General features: G+C 44.0%; 1 protein-coding gene across 10 annotated transcripts in view; it reads left to right on the top strand.

Moving 5' to 3' along the window:
* Positions 1 to 21,902, top strand: part of LOC311434116 (uncharacterized protein) — a 354,696-nt gene that overhangs the window by 279,781 nt on the left and 53,013 nt on the right. For 8 of the 10 annotated variants that reach the window (XR_014691263.1, XR_014691264.1, XR_014691265.1 and 5 more), the window contains one exon: positions 13,596 to 13,696. The gene's annotated coding sequence lies outside the window, so the exon portion shown is untranslated. Of the gene's footprint in view, positions 1 to 13,595; positions 13,697 to 14,565; positions 15,191 to 21,902 lie in introns of those variants that run through there. The other 2 variants (XR_014691271.1, XR_014691272.1) reach the window with 1 other exon arrangement.

Below are 21,902 nucleotides of genomic sequence, written 5' to 3'. Positions count from 1 at the left end.
GATGCACTAGGACATGAAAGAAATTTTCTGCAAATACTTTGATTAATGATTTGTTTGAAGTTTGAAATATATTTCCAAGAGTCAAGGCAAGCCTGTTTATTCATTTTGTTTAACAATTGCTCCTGTTGTTAACTTCCACTGAAATTAATTTGCCAGCTAGCATTAGAAAAAATATCCCCTCCTCCTAATAATACCTACTCCTACTGACTAGAGGAAAAACTCTTTCAGAGTCCAGGCCCTCAGCTTACACCCTGCATAGGGTGAGTGTTACACAGAAAATGACAAAGTTTAGTGACATTTTGATGGAAGAAAATGAAAATTTATCTCTGATCTTTTACAGCTCAACTGTTCATAACTGTTGTAATTGCATTTCTTTGAAGTTTTATCACATCAGGATGTGTAAAAAGAGATGTAAGTTGCCCTGAGCTACCTGGAGATAGGTAATTCAAGTAACAGTGCCAATAGTAGTCACTGATGATGGGCAAAAATTGATAGAAATCCAGAAAAAAAGAAGTGAGCAGAATAACTAGGGAGGAAGTAACTCAGTATTTTATGAATTCTGAATTGCATCTTTCAGATTACAGCAAATATGGGGAGTTTATTTTTGGTCAAATTATTCAGATTTTTTCTTCCTTTCCCTGTCTTTCTTTTTCTTTTATATACATTTATATGTAAATATATAAATATGTATATACGTTTTTAATTTTTAAAGAAGGTTTTGAACAAAAGGAAAGTAAAGGACAAGAGAGAACAGTAACTCCAGATCCCCTTTTCCAAAACTACTAGCAGACATTTTTTAGAAGTATGAAACACCAGTATGAAGACTTCCTGGAAGGCTGACAAATACACTGGCCATTACGCACCCCCCTCAACAAACTCCGTCACTCCTGCCTTCTCTCCCACTTAGATGCCACTAGCCTTTGCTTCTGTGACAGCCAGCTGCACAGGGCAGTAACTTTTCTTTCCATTATAAAGCATAGTCATTAGCAGCAAGAGACATTTTCTTTCAGAGGACTCTCTTCCTTTGCCTCACTTATCTTTCAACTTGTAGCAGAAACCTTGGTGACCACTTGGTTTTTGTCTACATCTTGTTACAGTTCCCTGCAAACTTCTACATTTGTACAGCCATCTTCTTTTCAGCAACAAAATACAGCAAGGAAACTCTTAGAAGCAGCCAGGAAGACAATATTTTCCCCACTTCTGTAAATTTTGCTTGGCATTTTCTTTTGCTGTTCCTCTCAGTGCCTCTGCAGTCTATTCTCCTGCAGAGCTCAGCATGAGCCTGCAGCCTGTAGATGGAGAATAACAGCGCTTTGTCTGCAGCAGGAGCCCTCAGTGCTAGTACTTTTACTAACACTTGACTGGGAAATTTGAGTGGGGAACCAGAGACCTGAATCAAGGAGCAAATACAAGTTATGAGTGGCAACTTCCTTGTTTTAACACCTGAAGATAGAGCACGTGCAAAGGGAAAGAGAGAGTTATTGAAAACTTGTCTCAGAAGGGTTCTGCTGCACATTGAACTTTTCCTCCTGATTTATGCTTTAGTTATATATTGTCATTCTCACTGCTGTGAAGTTATAGTGACTTGTCATGTAGTGAGACTACCAGCATCCCCACAGGGAAAAAAAAAAAAAAAAAAAAAAAAGAGAGAGAGAGAGAGGAATGAAGCTAGGCAGCAGATCCCCCCTGGGAGTTGGTCATTTCTGTTCTCAGGTGGATAGGATCACCAGTCACTGCTAGCTCATATCATTTCCATCATGCTGGTATCCTGACGGGCCCTGGGCAATTACTCCAATACCTGGATTTTCCTGACTGTAAAGAAGTGTGATTAATTAGCTCCTGTTTGTGAAGAAGTTAATAAAGAATAAAGTTTTAGGGGGAGGACCAAGTGCAGTAGACTGTTACTAAATTGGTGTTTAACCTAAAGCTCTTTCCTAGCTGTAGCTCTACCAAGGAAAAAGAAGAGACAGGTCTCCAGTACCTTGAGATGCTAGTTCATTACTCCTTTAACTGCTGGATTAGCTCTCAGTTACTTCCCATCATTGTCCAAAGTTTCTCACAGGCCAGTGGCAAACAGTGACGCTATTCACCAATGTCAGCCAGAGACGGTGTAAACGGGTATCACTCCAGCAGCAAAACCACATCAGGTTACACCAAAGCAGGGTCACTTCCTGGAGGCCCTTCAGACTTGGTCCTGCTGTGGGCAATCTGCAGTGGCCAGGATCTACACATGAGACCAGGCTTACCGTGGGCTGACCTGTCTGTGTATTCAGTCTCAGCACACGTGAACAAGTGGTATGCATTCTTCCTGCTCTGAGACACTTGAAATTCACCCAGATCTCTTAATTCTGCCTTGTCCTGTGTCGCACAGTAGGTCTTTTTAACTCCTGTCTCTAAATGAGGCAGAACTTCCCAGCCACAGGCAGTTCATTTAAATATAAATGTAAAAGCTGCGCTGGAGGAAATGGTTTCTGCTCAGCTATTTGATTATGAAATCAAATCATTTCTCTGCTGTTTTCAAATTGGTGGCTAACAGACGGTAACAGTGAAAAAAGGGATTGCAGGGCTGGGTCTACATGAATTAAAGGCATTCATTCCTGTGTGTTCTTTAATCTATATTGAAAGTAGTGTGTTTTCAATTATGACCTGAGCCTATGGGATTTTTATTTTTTTTAATCTCTAAAGCAATAGAGAGAAAAGCTTTAAACCCTCAGGAAATTGTTAAATGTAGGATTTTACACCAATGCCATCAATTATTCTTTCTTACATTCACAAATGATAACAAAGAGATGAATTGATGGTTAAGAGCTCTACTTCAGGCAACAGAAAACACCAGCTACAAGTAAAATCAAGGCAAGGATAAAGAAATTGCTAGCTGAACTCCCCTGAAACACAGAAATGAAATGCTGAAAGCAAAGGAGTCCAATAGTGATTTCTGATCTCTGGTGTCACAGAAAATCACTCAAGGAGTTGCCTTCTGACTGGAAAGAATGGATGTTTCCTGTTTTCTTTCAGAGGAAGTCAAAGGGCAGTCAATACATCAGTATTTTCAGCAGTGCCCAGATGTGCTTGTAGTTTCAAACTTAGGTCACTACAGCGAGCTCTCCCTCCTCTGTAGTTTGGGTTTTGGAAGGAGCAATGCAGCTTTTGAAGCCCAGAAATTAGGGGCTAAGGTCTCCCAGTTCCCAGTCCTCATGCCTTCAGCTGTCTTGTCACAAGACCCCTTGCCTTCTTTCTCTTACAAGTCACTCTTCCCTATTAGGCATCTAAAACTCTATTTCTTAAACCTCTTGAGAAATAATTACCCTAAATACATTCTCCTTTATCTAAATGTCTATGCACTGCAGGGACTCACAAAACCACATATATTGTATTCTTCCTTAAGCTTAGCACTTAGCAACCTTGCAAATCTTTGCTATTTATCTTTCTGAAGGCTATGTTAACACATACAGGTGGTCTAGAGAAACTCTCTGGTCCTGGGATTTTGACTTCTCTTCTTTTATTCTATCGCTAGAGTAGTTTTCAGAAAGCTAAGTATTAAAGATTGTTTTTTGTCTAAACCCTTACATTTCTTATTTTTCTATATAAATATCACTGCAGTTTTCACAGGGGTGGTAGTCACTTGGTACTTGAAATTAAAGTGATATAAAGATGAGCAGAAAGAAGGTGTCCAACTAAGCTCCATGTTATATAATATCTTGAGAACCTATTACCCAAATAAATAGTTTAAATAGCTTACATAACACCAAGTGAATGGGAAGGGAGCAAATAAATGTATGACACAGTAGATGAGTACAGATGACATAGATATTATCGTGCTCCTGAAACTCTAAGAAAACCTTTCAGGAATTGAAGTGGAGTCATTTCTGGAGTAATCAGAAGTTCTTCAGACTTTGTAAACACTTTTGCTGTGTTGCGGGTTTTTTTGATGGTGGTGTTTCTTTTTTTTTTTTTGGGGGGGGGGGGTGGGGGGGGAGAGGAGGGGAAGGGTTGTTTGCTTGTTGTTTGTTTGTTTTTATTTAGGCCTATAAATGTATTACAAGGCAAGACCAAAGACAAGAGGTTGGTCATGCTCACCTTCCATTGCCTCCCCCAGTCAGTGGCACTATCATATCTCTGCAGAGTTGTGTTTGTGCTCACACTCACCCATGGCAAAGGGAGTCCAGCAGAAGTGGAGGAAAATCAGGGCCAGACACGCTGAGTCATCAGGGGACAGACTTCTGTCTTACTTGAGGAGGTTGGTCACCTCACAAATAGGGAGGTAGACGTTTAATGTCTTCTTCACCTCTGTCTTTCACACTGATGATGGGCCCTGAGACTCCTGAAGCCCCGTGTTGAAGGATTGTGACTGGAGAAAGGATAAACTCACATCTGATTCTGAACTTGTTCAGGATTTGCTGCTATAGCTGGATGCACATAATATCTGTGGGGCCCAATGGGGTTCATCCCGGAGTACTGAAATAGATGGCTGATGTTACTGCAAGACCTCTCTGAATTATTCTTCAATGGCCTTGGGAATCTGGAGAGGTACCAGTCAACTGGAAGCTGATAAATGTTGTCCCAGTTTTTAAAAAGGATGAGAATGAAGACCCTGGTAATTACAGGCCTCTCAGTCTCACTTTAGTGCCTCATAAAATTATAGAGAAGATTATATAGAGAAGATTATTCTGAGAGTTGCTGGAAAACACTTGAAAGACGATGCAGTCATTGGTCATAGCCAACAGTTTCACAAGGGGAAAGTCCTGCTAACTAACTTATTTTTTTCAACATGACTAGGGGAAGCCAGTAGATGTGATCTTTTGGGATTTCAGAGAAGCTTTTGATACTGTTTCTCACAGTATCCTTCTAGACAAAATACATATCATACAGCTAGAAAATACATAATATGGTGGGTGAACAATTGGCCAATGAGTCAGGCTGAAAGGGTTATAGTAACTGGGGGTACATCAGGCTGGTGGCCAGTCACGAGTGCGGTTCCCCAAAGCTCCCTTCTGGGGACAGTTCTCTTCAGTGCTCTCCTCAACGGAAGTGATTGTCCCACTCTGCTTTGTGCTGGGGTGGCCTCACCTCAAGTACTATGTGCAGTTTTGGGCACCGCAATAAAAGAAGGACATAAAACTATTACAGAGCATCCAAAGGAGGTCTACAGAGATGGTGAAGTGCCTAGAAGGGAAGATGTCTGAGGAGCGGCTGAGGTCCCTTGGTTTGCTCAGCCCCGAGCAGAGGTGGCTGAGGGGAGGCCTCATGGTGGCCTGCAGCTCCCTCACGAGGGGAGCAGAGGGGCAGGCGCTGAGCTCTGCTCTCTGGGGACAGGGACAGGACCCGAGGGAACAGCATGGAGCTGGGACAGGGGAGGGTCAGGCTGGGGGTTAGGGAAAGGTTCTGCACCCAGAGGGTGGTCGGGCACTGGGACAGGCTCCCCGGGGCAGCAGTCACGGCACCGAGCCTGAGGGAGTTCAAGAAGATATTAGGACAACACTCTCAGACACAGGGAGTGATTTTTTGGGTGATCTTTTGGGAACCCAGGAGTTGGACTCCATGAACGCCATTTGCCAAGGCGATCGGCTCCGGGGCAGACGCATTCTGCAGCGGAGTGGGGGATCGGGCCAGGCAGGGCTAATTTTTCCGGCATCGAGCCTACTTGAGGGAGCTGCCAGGACCTGGCAGCCCTCATGAGGGAGGCTGACGGGGCGTAGGCGGAGCCAGCAGTGCCCCCTCCCCGACCGTTCAAAAGCTGCCCCTAGGGAGTGCGAGCGACCAGGAGTGCGGCGAACGGAATGGGCAAACAGGGCGTGGCACGTCAGGAGGGCGTGGCGCAGCAGTTAGCGCGGGCAGGGCGAGCAGGAAGGGCAGGGCGCTCCCCCTGCCCATACGAACACCTCCTTAACAAGAGCTGTTAGCTAGGTGATAATGGTCTCCATCAGGCATGGTGCACTCTCCAGGAAGTCGGTACACACCCAGACCGACCACCCGTTAAAAAATGCAGCAGTTCAGGTCACGGGATGCAAGGAGCGTCTGAACCTGTTCCTGCCATCAGCGGGAGACAGAGAAAATGCGTGCATGAGGAGCGAGAAGGTGGATGACCTGGTCCGCATGGTGGCGGAGCTCAAGGAGGAGGTGGAGAGGTTGAGGGATATCAGGGAGTGTGAGCGGGAGATAGACTTGTGGAGCTACTCCCTGCAGGACCTCAAGGAGAGGTATCGAGGTGAGACACCCCAAATGGGGGTGGACCCCCTGCCCTGTCGCCGTTGGGATCTGGGAGTTGAGGAGGAATGGAAACAGGTCCCTGCTCGACATCGCAGGCGATGCCCTCCCCTTCCGGTCCCACCTTCCCAGGTGCCCTTACGCAACAGGTTTGAGGCCCTGGAGCTTGAGAGACCGGTGGGTGAGGAAGAGGTAGCAAGTGTTTCCAGGAGGATGCCTAGGGCGAGGAGGTCAACTCCACGCCTCAGGACTGCCTCCACCAAGAAAGACAGAAGGGTTATTGCTGTGGGAGACTCTCTTCTTAGGGGAACAGAGGGCCCTATTTGTTGGCCTGACCCTACCCGTAGGAAAGTCTGCTGCCTCCCTGCGGCCAGGGTCAGGGACGTCGCCAGGAACCTTCCCAACCTGGTACGCCCCTCTGACTATTATCCTCTTTTGATAGTCCAGGCAGGTAGTGACAATGTTGAAGAGAGAAGCCTGAAGGCTATCAAACAAGACTTTAGGGGGCTGGGACAGTTAGTGGATGGAGCGGGAGTGCAGGTGGTGTTTTCGTCCATCCCTACAGTGGCAGGGAGGGGTACAGAGAGGACACGGAAAGCCCACCTGTTAAACACGTGGCTCAGGGGCTGGTGCCAACACAGAAATCCTGGGTTTTTCGACCATGGGGCACTTCACTCGGCACCCGGCCTGATGGCCGCAGACGGGTCCCTATCTTTTAGGGGAAAAAGGATCCTGGGCCAGGAGCTGGCAGGGCTCATTGAAAGGGCTTTAAACTAGGTAAGAAGGGGGATGGGGCTGAAGCAAGGATTGTTGGAGCTGTGCCAGGGGGATCAATAGCAAGGCCGGGGGATAAGGTAATGGCCCAGCTGAAGTGCATCTACACCGATGCACGCAGCATGGGTAACAAACAGGAGGAGCTGGAAGCCATCGTGCGGCAGGCAGGCTACGACTTGGTTGCCATCACGGAGACGTGGTGGGACCACTCTCATGACTGGAGTGCTGCAGTGCCTGGCTATAAGCTCTTCAGAAGGGACAAGCAGCACAGAAGGGGTGGTGGTGTGGCTTTCTATATTAGAGAGTCTTTTGAGGTTGTAGAACTCAAGGCTGGGAATGACAAGATCGAGTCCCTTTGGGTTAGGATCGGCAGGGACAACAAGGCTAGCGTCCTGGTCGGGGTCTGTTATAGACCGCCGAACCAGGATGAGGAGACGGATGAAGAGTTCTACAGGCAGCTGACAGAAGTTGCGAAATCTTCAGCGCTTGTACTCGTGGGGGACTTCAACTTCCCTGACATATCCTGGAAGCACAACACAGCCCAGAGAAAGCAGTCTAGGAGGTTTCTGGAGAGCGTGGAAGATAGCTTCCTGACGCAGCTGGTTAGTGAGCCTACCAGGGGTGGCGCCCCGCTAGACCTTCTCTTCACAAACAGAGAAGGACTGGTGGAGGATGTGATTGTTGGGAGCTGTCTTGGGCAGAGTGACCACGAAATGGTGGAGTTCACTATTCTTGGCGAGGCCAGGAAGGGGACGAGTAAAACCGCTGTATTGGACTTCCGGTGGGCTGACTTTGTGCTGCTCAGGACACTGGTTGGTAGAGTCCCTTGGGAGGCGGTTCTGAAGGGCAGAGGTGTCCAGGAAGGCTGGGCGCTCTTCAAGAGGGAAATCTTAATGGCGCAGGAGCGGTCTGTCCCCACGTGCCCGAAGACGAGCTGGCGGGGAAGAAGAGCAGCCTGGCTCAACAGAGAATTGTGGCTTGAGCTTAGGAGAAAAAAGAGGGTTTATAATCTTTGGAAAAGTGGGCAGGCCACTAGGGAGGACTATAAGGATGTTGCGAGGCTGTGCAGGGACAAAATTAGAAAGGCCAAAGCTCATCTGGAGCTCAATCTGGATACTGCCGTTAAAGATAAAAAAAAAAAAAAAAACAAAAAAACGTTTTTATAAATACATCAACACAAAAAGAAGGACTAAGGAGAATCTCCATCCTTTACTGGATTCAGGGGGAAACTTAGTTACAAGAGATGAGGAAAAGGCGGAGGTGCTTAATGCCTTCTTCGCCTCAGTCTTTAGCGGCAATACCGGTTGTTCTCTGGATACCCAGTACCCTGAGTGGAAGTACCTGGTGGAAGGGGATGGGGAGCAGGATGTGGCCCTCACTATCCACGAAGAACTGGTTGGTGACCTGCTACGGCACTTGGATGTGCACAAGTCGATGGGGCCGGATGGGATCCGCCCAAGGGTACTGAGAGAACTGGCAGAGGAGCTGGCCAAGCCACTGTCCATCATTTATCAGCAGTCCTGGCTATCGGGGGAGGTCCCAGTTGACTGGCGGCTAGCAAATGTGACGCCCATCTACAAGAAGGGTCAGAGGGCAGACCCGGGAAACTACAGGCCTGTCAGTTTGACCTCAGTGCCAGGGAAGCTCATAGAGCAGATCCTCTTGAGAGTCATCACGCAGCACTTGCAGAGCCAGCAGGCGATCAGGCCCAGTCAGCATGGGTTTATGAAAGGCAGGTCCTGCTTGACGAACCTGATCTCCTTCTATGACAAAGTGACGCGCTGGGTGGATGAGGGAAAGGCTGTGGATGTGGTCTACCTTGACTTCAGCAAGGCTTTTGACACCGTCTCCCACAGCATTCTCCTCAAGAAACTGGCTGCTCTTGGCTTGGACTGGCGCACGCTTCGTTGGGTTAGAAATTGGCTGGAGAGCTGGGCCCAAAGAGTCGTGGTGAATGGAGTCAAGTCCAGCTGGAGGCCAGTCACTAGTGGCGTTCCCCAGGGCTCGGTGCTGGGGCCGGTCCTCTTTAATATCTTCATCGATGATCTGGACGAGGGCATCGAGTGCACCCTCAGTACGTTCGCAGATGACACCAAGTTAGGTGCGTGTGTCAATCTGCTCGAGGGTAGGAAAGCTCTGCAGGAGGATCTGGATAGGCTGCACCGATGGGCTGAGGTCAACTGCATGAAGTTCAACAAGGCCAAGTGCCGGGTCCTGCACCTGGGGTGTAATAACCCCAAGCAGAGCTACAGACTGGGAGATGAGTGGTTGGAGAGCTGCCAGGCAGAGAAGGACCTGGGAGTGATGGTGGATAGTCGGCTGAATATGAGCCAGCAGTGTGCTCAGGTGGCCAAGAAGGCCAACAGCATCCTGGCTTGTATCAGAAACAGTGTGACCAGCAGGGCTAGGGAGGTGATCGTCCCCCTGTACTCGGCTCTGATGAGGCCGCACCTCGAGTACTGTGTTCAGTTTTGGGCCCCTCGCTACAAGAAGGACATGGAGGTGCTTGAGCAGGTGCAGAGAAGGGCGACGAAGCTGGTGAGGGGCCTGGAGAACAAGTCCTACAAGGAGCGGCTGAGGGAGCTGGGATTGTTCAACCTGGAGAAGAGGAGGCTCAGGGGCAACCTTATTGCTCTCTACAGATACCTTAAAGGAGGCTGTAGCGAGGTGGGGGTTGGTCTGTTCTCCCATGTGCCTGGTGACAGGACGAGGGGGAATGGGCTTAAGTTGCACCAGGGGAGTTTTAGGTTGGATCTTAGGAAGAACTTCTTTACCGAAAGGGTTGTTAGACATTGGAACAGGCTGCCCAGGGAAGTGGTGGAGTCACCATCCCTGGAAGTCTTTAAAAGACGTTTAGATGTAGAGCTTAGGGATATGGTTTAGTGGGGACTGTTAGTGTTAGGTCAGAGGTTGGACTCGATGATCTTGAGGTCTCTTCCAACCTAGAAATTCTGTGATTCTGTGAACCTTGTGGGTCCCCTCTAACTCAGGATATTGTGTGATTCTATGAAATCTTATTAGTGCTCTTCCACAGTGTTCTTCAGTGACACTGATTTTGTAAGGTCCAGTTCAGGTTAAAGACTCCCATACGAACAAGGAAATCATTTTCTGCCTAATTGGTGAGGTGCCTCCCCAAATATTGGCAGAAAAACTCATTTTCAGAGTAACTTTCCAGAATAAAAATCTTACATTTTATCCTTCTAATTGCTTGCTTATGTGTGTCAGCCATTTATCCCGTAACTTTTCACTCTCTCTTACCTTTTCTTCCTCAAAAAGAAAGCTAGGCACTTGATGGCTAGCTCAGGTGGCTCAGGTTCTGCAATATCTATGTTCAGTTCTTTGCCAAAGAATTCCTCTGTGACATAGGTTGTTTTGCTTTACTCAGGCAATAACCCACCAAATTCCCACTGGTTTCAATACATCTGAGGAGTTTTAGGCTTTAACATTCGTGTCTCATTTCCTTATTTATGCAATATAGCTACCAACACTTTCCTTTGGCTGCCCTTTATGCAGCTTCTCTGTCTAGAAAATAATCTCTTTATGGTAGACACAGTCTCTTACTATATGTTTGATGATGTCTAGCACAATAGGTCATTCATCTGGGCTAGGAAGCCTCTGAGAGCTATTGCTGTCCAACAGCAGAAATAGGGAGGAACGCTTCTTACACCTCTGGGTTTTCTGATATGTAAGTTAGAATATTTCACCCCAGAACTACAGGAGATCAAAACTCAAACAGTATATTTCTTCTCAGGGAAGAAAAATCTGCACATATTTCATCCTGGGTTTTGTGGGTCTGGGCAGGGGGATTGCATTTTTGAAAAATAAAAGCTTAAGGAAAAATGGACTAGCCTCAACAAATAACAGTAATACTAGAAAGTGTAATAATTAGTGAGACTGACAGCTGAAATGGCTCATTCCTTCTTTGCAATATAGGCCCACAATGTTACAAACTATCTCCAAAAACAGATCTTGCACATAATAGTGGAATCTAACACTGCTCTACAACAGTCTGTCACAAATTCCAGAAGAAAGCTGTCTGCAGCTCTCTGATATTTTGCACTGCTTGGTGAAAGCAATTCCCTTGAAGAGCAAAGGAAAAAGAAAATGAGCAGTGGGTCCCACAACTCATCTTAAGTTTCCTTTGGTGACTTTCTTCCATTTCTTGCTCATGAGGTCTTTGACAAGCAGCAGCAGTTATAAGATTTTCATTTCCTGGAACATTTCTTGCCAGGCTAACCTAAGAGTTCTTTTTCTTTCTTTTTTTTTTTTTTTTTTTTTTAATAATAGATGCACGCCGTGACTGGAGGAGAGATTCATGACCTATTTTCCCAAAGTGAATATTGAGCTTTGTGTACTTTCTGATATTCAGTAGGGAGTTCTCCTTGCACCAGTTTATGTTAGCCTTCCTATGGCAGAACAGTAAGGCAAGGTATAGCTCAGGTTCAGGAAGAAATCCTAACGTAGTCTTTGAGGAATAAGAGATTGCTAAGTGACAGTGAGCAGGTTTCTATACCTTCAGTAGATAAATAAAGTCCAAATTAAAACAAATAGCTTACTTTGTCAGTCATTTGTTTAAAGGAGTTCACGTGCATCGTTCAATCAAGACTAAGAAAGCAAATTTTAGGCAGTCGAATGGGTCAAACATTGGGAGTTGTGGGAAGGCGTCATGTGAATCCACTACATATTAGTGAAGTTAGAACAATTACACACAGAGACTAACTATTTTATGTAATGCTGACTAACCCTCCTTGCCTTCAGTGGTGTTTCATTACCTGTGGACCAAGGGGATGTCTGACAGAGACCATAGCATCCCAACAGTTTGACTGTGCTGTGTCAGAACATCCCCCAGCCAGAGCTGTTCATCAGATCATTGGGCGGCAGCAGTGACATTTCAGTAGATGTGTTTAATTGTGTGGGTGAAGCAGGCCCATCATCAATAGTGCTGACATTTCGAAGAGCTATCACCTCAGGATAAGTCAGCTCTAAAACTAATCTCTTTCCTGTCCTTCTCCATCTGCCCTGACAAATAAAGCTGCATGAGTCAGATTTTTAAACACTGGAACCAAAACAGAGGTACACAGCACACAGAAACCCTTTAGGAGCACATAAGCAGCCAATTCCCACTGAAACCCTTGGTGCCTCGGCAGGCCTGGGTGTTTCTTTCAACACCCAACTTCAGCTGTGGTTGCCTGAATACCTTCAGAAATCACAAGGGAGAAAAGGGGAGGATGATCTGGTCGTGCAAAAAGCTTGAATCCATTTAATCAGGTGGCAGACAAAAATTAACCCAAATAAATGCTGCAACATTGGCAAGAAAGAGGCCCAAAAGCGAAGGAAAAGGTCTCACAGGCATTTACACACCCCAGCAGTATCCAGGCCAGAGAGCAAAGAGCTTCCCTTCTGTGGGGTCGATAAAAAACTGAGCATCTCCAGGTAACAGTGGGACCCTGCCACCCCCAGCTTGTCTGACAGCCTGCTGATGGGTGAAGTCAATCATCAGGAACTGATGTCTCTTCACTTTGTGATTTTTCTGATTGCTCTTCTCAGGCACCAGTGAAGGGCACAAAGTAGCACACAAAAGCTCAAGATTTTGGCCCATTTTTGTCATTCACTGCTGTCTCCACGAGTTTTTGCTGACAGCTGAATTTTCATTTTGTGCCTTGCAAACCTTCCATTAGACATTTGAACCAGTATTTTGAAAGACAAAAATCATAACATTTCATCTGAGAGACATTTAAATAGAACTCACTGTTTAAAAAATAAACTCTCGTATATCATCTTCCACGAAATTTTGCTCAAGGCAGCAAGTAATTCTTTAATAATTAAAATAATTTGGCAAAAGCTATGCTTTTTACTTAAAAAAAATAATCTACATGATATTTATTTTGCTCATTGCAGCAGACAGATCCACTTAAAGGAATTATTCTCTGCTAAAGCTGTTCCTATAGGGTAAGTTTTTACAGGACAACACCCTTAAAGCAGAGGATGTATTTCCTGTTTATGGTCATAGAAAACCAAAAAGGCTCTTCTGTAGTGTTCCCAGGGCAGTGCTCCTGAGCTGAACCACTGCTAGTGTGTTTGTCCATACTCAACTATGCCAATTTGCTAGAGTCTAGAAATTGATTTTGTTTTTATTTATTTGGGGGAAGAGAAAAAAGTCGTTATGTTGAGCTACCTCAACATAAGTGCATACTGATGCATGCTCGTCTAAGCAGCTTCTCAGCCACTGTTCTATGCCGCTGACTCAGTCATCCCTTCAAGGAGGGCTGAGACCACAGCAGCCAGACTACATAGAAACATACTTTTGACAATGAACGTGGGCTGCAGATTTACACAAGCACTCATATATCTACTCAGGCATGATGAAAATGCACTCAGAATAACTTTCCTACAGCCATTCGTTGTTCTTATATTGCTTCTGTCCATGCTGACTCTATGCCAAATTCAACCAACATCGTTCAACTGCCTTTAAGTGCTCTTTTTGAATCTAAGAAGTTGGGTGGAAATAACTAATAATTTTCAGTCTTACAACATCCAGCTCCATGTTATAAGTACATTTCTAAATGCTTTTTATGTCACCCTTATCACCTGTAATTTCTTTTTTTTTTTTTTTCCAGAACCACGGCTTACTGGCTGAAGTATAAAAACTGCTGAAGGACATTTTCTATCACACTTTGGGCAGCTGCACACAAAATTGATGGAAAATTACCTTTCCAAGGTAAAGTGAGTTTAATTCCTAATTTGATGAAAGGGAGGGAATACTTAAGACATTTTGGCCCTGAAGAGCTTAGAAGGATCTTGTAAGAGGATGAGAAATTTTCTGACAAATGTCTTGGTAACAAAATTTCCTACAGCTTGTTAAGTGAATGAATAATTTTTTGATCATCTTTGAAAGGTGAACAGAAATGACCAATTCAGGAATGTATGAAAATCAACATTTTGTAAAAACTACAAATTAGAAACAAAAAATATATTTGTGAAGTCTTTCAATGCAGGAAGGTTTTGATAAAGAGTGTTTTGATTAGGTGATATGTGCCATGAGGAGCACCATGATTTGATGAGATACAGATCAGCTGGTGTTGAGTGAAAAGCTTAGCAAGTGAGGAGGGAGGGAAATTTGGTGTATTGGGTGCAAGAGAAGAAGAGAGACTGGAGACTGAGCATAGCATAGTACGTCCATTATGTCTGCAAGGCTTCTGAAGACAGTTTGTGCTGTTCCTTTGCTTTCTCGGCTCCTAACATGATGTCCTACAGAAGGACCTGATGGTACCTTACATAGTTAGATGGAGACCTAGCTGCTTTATCCTCCCAGGGTCTCTTCTCTTTAAACCTCTAGAGGCTTAAAATTTGAGTTTAGATCTTCCTGAGATCACAATATTTCTTTTTAACATTTTTGTTGCCTCATTGTTTGTTTCCCTGATTACTCTCAAATCAATTATCGTACTCTCTTTCTGGCATTGTGAGTGACGTCTCCTGTCTTTCGTCATTCTCTTGCATCTCTTCCTACCTGTATGTATAATACAGAAGTTTAGGATGGAAATTGATTTTTTTCTCCATCTCTCCATCTTGTTTTCTAATTTATCCTAGGCTACATTTTACAGATTGATCAGGAGTTGACCCACATCAAACCTTTATCAAGCAAAATGATGATTGGAACAGTTGCTGTCTGGCAGACATCAAACATCCTGTCTGTACTTTATCCTGGTCTACTTTCGCTCTTTGTTGATATATGCAGTGCTGACTTCTTTGGGTAGAAAGGCAGGTATTACATTCACACAGGACATCTGTCTTTATCTCATGGACTCATGAGATATCATGAGCATTTATCTCATGGATATTATGACTTCCTTGTTAGCTCCTCTCATTCAATCTTTTATTTTGGGTCATGATGGGTTTTGCAAATGCAAACCATTTGCCACTGACTTTGTTTTTTATTATGAGTGACTTATGTTCTCAGTCCATCCCTTAAATTTTAGGGCAACACAACGTTTATCATAGTGACTAAATGATTTAAATCACTGTTGACACTGTCACTTCTACATCATTATTAATACCTTGGCTCCACAGGATTCAGGCTGTGTGATGAACTCCAATAAATTTCTTCTTTAATGTTGTCAGAGCTTGAAATGGAAATGTCTGCAATAAGGAAAAGATGGAATTGTTAAGGTGTCATACTTACCTCTTTGGAATAAATGGTGCGGGTTGGTTTTTCTTTTTTTTTTTCCTTTTTTTTTTTTTTTAATCTTTGCCATCAGAAGTGATAAACGTTTCTGCAATTGCTTATTATAGTGCTGTATTGAAGCCCTCCTGGGTTCTCCCTTTGGTTATGTAGAATTATTGGGATAGGCCAATGACAAGTATTTTGTATTTTGATATACAGAGTTAAAACCTCTGGCAAATAAATCAGTGTTTGCCCTTCCCATCCTGAGTATCTGCAAGAGTAGGGGAAGTTTCTCACTGAAACCAAGACCATTTTGTGCTACAGTGACAGGGAAAATAGTCCTTAAAGTAGGAGTAAATAGTATCTAATATACTTCTGAGTGTTTATATATATACATATAGATAGATTATTCTCTGGAACAGCTTAAGGTGGTCTCAGTGTAACTGAGAATCAGATTCAAAGAAATATAGTGGTGATAAAAAGAAATACCATTTTTCATTTTTGCTGTAGATATTCGTATCTTTTCATACAGTGTTTTAGTTTATGTGAAGGATTTTTAGTAGAAATCGATGAACATTAGTAATGATAAAGCAATATAAGAAACTGCATTTCACGGAATCATTTTTAGAGGCAAAATGTCAATGTGTTGGTTTACAGGATTCACAATGCGGGGCAGTGCTAGAAAAGAAAGAAACTATAAACCATGCAACCTCACTCGTCTCATATAATCTGCACAGAAATCTAAACGCAGACCACTGACAGCTTTAAAATGGAGCAAAATATCTTTAGCAGTCTCACAAAACCAAGGGAAATGTCACATCTAAACCATAACCATAAAAAGGAGGAAAGAAGCTCAGAAGAAGCTGGGGATTTGCTGGATATTTTAATAGCTGGGTAGGGAAGATGAGAACTAGGCAGCATTTTATATCAGTTTAAAGAAGCAGTGCCATGTTAAAGGGCAAGGGCCCCATTGGGAACTGTCATGGAAGAGGGAACACCAGGGACCCCAGCACTGGTCCAGTTGCTGGTCCAGCAACTTTACACAGAGTCTGGGTGCCCTGGTCTGTGCTCCTCCAGCCCTGCAGACGTGCTGTCTCATGCCTGGCTTTGCCAAAGCTTCCCTCAGTAAAGGAATTTGAGATACCAGGCTCCCTGGGGCAGACATAAAGCCTGCCATCTGAAGTTTCGTCTAAGACAAGATATATTAGCCAGCATTTGATAAACTGTGCATATAAACACCAGCTAGGGCTAATAGCAAGTCTGGGGCTCTTAGCTGCTGCATATTGCTTGGGACTCTACAAGGCCCATTTTCACTTCCTGATGTTCATGACCTCAAAGATACCCATATTTTGCAGACAAAAAACCTATTGTAGCTACCTGATCTGACCTTGTAAAGAACACAAGCCCAAGAGACTAATTAAGAGAGATGGCTGAGTTAATGTTTCTTACAAGAGTCTGGTGCAAAACCCGCACTACAGAACCTGAAAATTCATTGTCTAAATGAGTTAAGAGTGAAAGCTACGATTAAAATTTAAACACCTTGGTTTTGCAATCTACGTGCCAATGAACCAAGCCCTGAAAGCTGGCACAGTCATCAAGCCTTCTGCAAGAAATATCTCTGTATTTGAAGTCGGATAACAGATGAAACAGTGAAAAGTTCTAATCAGAAATATATAATCCTAGGGGATTTTGTACCAGTAAAACATCCTGTAAAAGGCTTCTGCTATTCAAGTTCACCAAGTTCTTGACACCACAGGCAGCTTCCAGATAAATTCCTACTTTCTTTTGCAGTTCCTGTTGCAATCTGGAGAAAATTGTGGCTTCCACCTCGGCTCCCCACAACTCCAGCTGTATTTCCACAGCGTTCAGACAAGTGCAATAGTCCTTAGCATGAGCAAGGTACATTAGTACCTTACTATACTGTGAAGAAATATTTCATTACAAGCACACAAAATATTCTGCTAAATTGTTCCATTATGTAAACTCTTTTAAGAAAAATATACCAAACCTCAAAACATGACATTAAAATAAATAGCAAATGTAGCTTAAAAAAGAAAAAGAGGAGGAGAGGGGAAATTAAATGTTACTGACTTTATTGAATGTCTCTATTCAAATATCTTGCATAAGCAGACGTGTCACTTTAATCAGATAAAACCCACCAGGGAACATGGTAATTATTTGTATTACTTCTTGACAGCTATAAAAAGCTAAAATGTTACTGTGCAAATTCTGTCTGAACTATTTAAACAATTGAAAAATGTGATTTAACAGCTAAAACAAACTTGATTCAGGCTGATCTATCATCGACATGTGTGAGATGAACTCAGCTGGCTCTTTGTACAGGGAATAGAAATTAACTGCACTGTGTCCTCACCTAGTGTAGTTAAAACCTGATATCAAATAAATCCCTTAGAAGACCTTGTATTACCACAAGGTAAACATAGGTGATGATCATTTCTATACTGAGGCCTTTGTAAGCACAGGCTGTCCTACAGCTTCAGCTGACATTAGCCAGGGTGTTTTTTTGCCTTGGAAATTCCCAGAGAGTTGTAGCAACCAGGCTGCACCACCAGGACTGGAGGATGAGATTGCCTTGCATGGGCAGAGGATGCTAGGAAAGGTAAGAATGAGGTTTTGCAATATTATTAGCATTATCAGGTCTACTTCAAGAGAATTACATGAGAAGGAACAAGGCCAGGAGAGTGTAAAACTGCACACCGGGGCCAGTGGCAGACCCTGGGTTGTGGGCCCTCAGGAAAGCTGAGGCTTGCTGTCTCACCCACACAGCCATCAGGACAGAGACTCTGCAACTGAAACTCCAGGTTTTCAGCCACCAAGCGATCTTCCAAGGAAAGGGAAGGCAAAAGATTTAATCTAATCCAGCCCCGGGAAAAGCCCTAGGCTAGCTATCACTCACAGGAAATACTTGGATTATGTTTTTTTTTCCTTAAGCACTAGCCTGCCTTATGCTTTTGATACTTGAGAATTATGACAATGCCAGGAAGCACGGTGATTTCTGACAACATAATCTGCGTAGCTGGCATTAGCACAAATGCTATTATCAGAACTGTGGTTCTGCTGATGTGTTACAGTTTTAATAAAGAGCCATCGCGTAGATCGTATTAAAGACTTTCCCTCTTCCTACATGTTCTCAGTATGTGCTGGGCTCTTCCATGCTTCGTATTTAAAAGAATAATAGAGATCTGCTTCCCACTTTTGCCAGGCCTAGATACCCTGGACTCATCTCAAAACTTTCAAAAACTAGGGATTATCTTTGAAAAATCTAAATGTCTGAAAAAGGAAATAAGAAATGAGTCCCTCTGCAAGCAGTGGGATTAATAAAGCCTGGCTCTCTGAAGATTTGTCTTATTTCCCCTTAAGCTTTTTGCTGCCATCAGTAATTCTTGTTCTGCCATGTCCCTTACATGACTGCCATCACACAAGGAAAGCCTGTAATCACTTGCTAGCTGGACAGCTGGGAGTAGGCACTATGCTACCCGAACAAGAGGCTCCATTTCAATTTCTGTGCCAGGCTGTCCATGTCTCTGCTTTCAGCCATTTCTTCATCCTCATCAAGATGAAGAAATACATCCTTAATAAACATCAGAGCTGCAATTCCTGTACTTCTAACAGCTTCCTACTTGCTTCCACCTGCTTCTAAGGACTACAGTATCAAAAGGATCAGGAAATAAGTGCAAAACTTAGAAATCCTGCACTTGAGCTCTGTTTTTTTCAAGCAAAAGACCTGCCAGACCTGGCATTCCAAGTGTTCTCTCCTTCCTGCTCTCATGTCTTTGCTATCACACTGTGGAAGTTCAACTCCACCTGCAAACAGCTCTACCACTGCTAACTGAGGCCTACAACTCAGATGATGTAATTTAAACTCAGCAGCACTGACTAAGAAAGTCATTGCAGACAAGGAGACCATTCCCATTCTCCCCACACCACCTCACTGTTTTAGGTGAAACTAGTACTTTTCTTCACTTCTCTCACTACCTAGTGGGCTGCCCCAGCACTGTAATTCACCATGAATAACTGCAATTGGACCCAGAAGACACTCACCAAAGACACATAGGGAATCATACAGGAGAAAAGAAGCAGCCAAGGACTATTTCAAAGGGATTTCAGCAGGAAGACTACTGAAACGCCTGAGTTTCCCCACAACTAACGAAAGCTTAGTGCTCTTGAAAGAGCAGCACCTTGGCTAGGAGGTGTATCTGCTGGCAAATGCTCCTGCCTGCCTGGATAAGCCTGGTGGGTACCTGGCAGCAGTTGAGGTTAGGGCTACTGGAGCTGATTGACCTATCTAGGAAAACTGAAGTGTTGTTTTGGTGGTGGTGGTTGGTTGGTTTGGTTTTTGCTTTCCTTTTTTTTTTTTTTTTTCTCTTTTTTTTTTTTTTCTCCTGCTGGCAAATATAATCTTTAAATATCTTTAAATTCCTGCTGCCAGTCAGCTTGATACGTCAGGGACAGATTTTGTGTCAAGTTCCATCAGTGCAGTGCACTGAACTTGGCCTATTTTGGAAGTTTTCTTTTCATCATTTTTTCATTTTGCAGCCTCTAGCCAGATGCTTGCAACGCTGACATCTTCCTACCAACCCTCCACCACCTTCATGTGTATTAGATCTGTGCTTTTTGATGTGCTATCTATTTCCTGTAAATGTTCCAGTACGTTTGCTCCTTCTAATGACTTGCTTTTCTCCTTTGAACAACTTCTTCCTCATGTTGATTTCCTGGCGTACTTATCATTTATTGATGGATAGTTAATTATCACCAGGCAATAGATCTTGCTCAACTCTCTGAAAGCAGCAGCTGACATTTTGTGTGCCTCACACCAATGATCTTGCACAGTCACAGATACTCTTTGCAGCAGATAATACACCAATGTGCATTTAATCACACTGAATGAGTCCAGGATCCTTCTTTGCTTTTGGTTACATCTCTGCCTGTCTGCAAGAAGTCCTGATCGGTTTCTAGTCTTGTCTCTGTTTATTGAATGATTGATTGCAGGCACCAGCTCTCCTCTACAGACAGAGCATTTCACCATACTATCAAATTACTGATCACAGTTTAGTTTTGCTGTGTGGTTACAATCACTCATCAAAATTATCTATTGCCCCTGCCTGGATGCATCATCATCAAACCTCCTTGCTCTTCTTTAACATTCCCCTCTGAATACATTGCACTTCTGTCTCTTCTCCACATGGCAACCCTCGCATGTTGACCCTAGGCCCTGCACAAAAAATAGGCAAAATGTTTTTGGCAGCTGGAGGCTGGGGAAAGAGTGTGCAAACTTAGGGTTGTTTTAAGATCTCTTTGTAGCCCTGCAGCCAGAGGGCTTTCCTCACATTTCTCCTGCCTCTGCTCCCTGCTCGCAAAACCCAGGCCACCCCCTCCAGGCCTACGTGAAGTTTTTCAGCAGATCCACATTTACTCCAATATCCTCATTGTGCAGCATCTCCCCAAAGGTGCTGGGGCTTGCCCTGCCCCTCACCTTGCAGGAGAGCCCTCTGACACACCAGTAAGTGAGAGCTCACTCTCTTCAGCCTGGCTGTCTGCTCTGTGCAAAGGCACAGACAAATTTGAGCCACCCTAGACAGAGCCATCTTTGGTGAGGCAGAGTTTGCATCTCAGTTGAGGCAGACACATACAGACATCTGTACTGCTTCCCGGCCTACCCACACAGCCCATGCCACACACACGAGCCATGTACCAGGAAGTTATCTTTGCTGCTGCTAAGACTTATTTGGATCACCTGTCTGTCTTTCCTTTAGCAAAGGTCTTTGCTTTCCTATCAAAATGCAGGATAAGATGTCTAAGTGATAGATGCCAAAATGGCAGAAATTGAGTACCTTCCAAAGCTGAAGGCAAGCCACTGTCAAACTGTATTTTGCAGTTAAAGATGATTAACATCAATTTATGGATCCTATGGTGAGCAAGTGAAACAAGATAGGAATACTGATGCTGATGGCTGCTTTTTCATAAAGCTGTGCCCAAGTTTGGCTGCTGTTCCACAGCTGCTGTCCCCGTGATGGAAGAGCTTATCAAACCAAATTGGAGGTCATCAGGAGAAATGCCATTGCTCTGATATCAGCTGGGACAGTCACTGTGGTTTTTAAACAAAGTGAAAAAGTTCCATGAGTGAATCAACTGATAACAGATAGGACATTACTCATAGTTTTACACTTGGCAATTGAACTGGTGCTTCGTACACTGTATATTTGATTAACTCCTCTTTGCTGGTGTCCTGACTAGATTCAGAGCACAGCACATTATTTTTTTTTTAGATAAGAATCTGTCCTGTGACTTTGCAGCACCGTTTCCTTCTAATGCAAGATTGATCTTACCAGCAGAAGTATACATGCTGCTTAGGCCTACGGCACTGCAAAAGGGTTGGTAGGTGTGCAAAATGTCTGCCTGTGAACGAATGAGAAAAGCGTGTTTAATCCTAAGAAGGTGTTGTTTAGACTTAATGATGTGGATTTTTTTTAAACATCTCTCTAGCTCTTGCTGTGTTGGACATTGATGTGGCACAGCTACTTCACTTGGTATCAGAAACCTCTGACATGGACTCAGCATTTGAGCCTGTTTATACATTTGTGCTTGTGGCAGTCAGGTGAGAAGCTTTACCATATGAGACTAGTCCTATACTCGTACTACAGGTACATGTGACTACCAAGTCACACGTTGGGTTTTTATCTCTCAACATATGGCCTCAGCCTGCTCCCATTGAACTTGGAGGAAGATTTGCCTTCTGCAGGAT

The sequence above is a fragment of the Aythya ferina genome (genome assembly GCF_964211825.1).
Source record: "Aythya ferina genome assembly, chromosome: 1".
NCBI lineage: Eukaryota > Metazoa > Chordata > Aves > Anseriformes > Anatidae > Aythya > Aythya ferina.
Note: the sequence above shows the minus strand (reverse complement) of the source record. Positions and strands in the feature narration are given on the sequence as shown.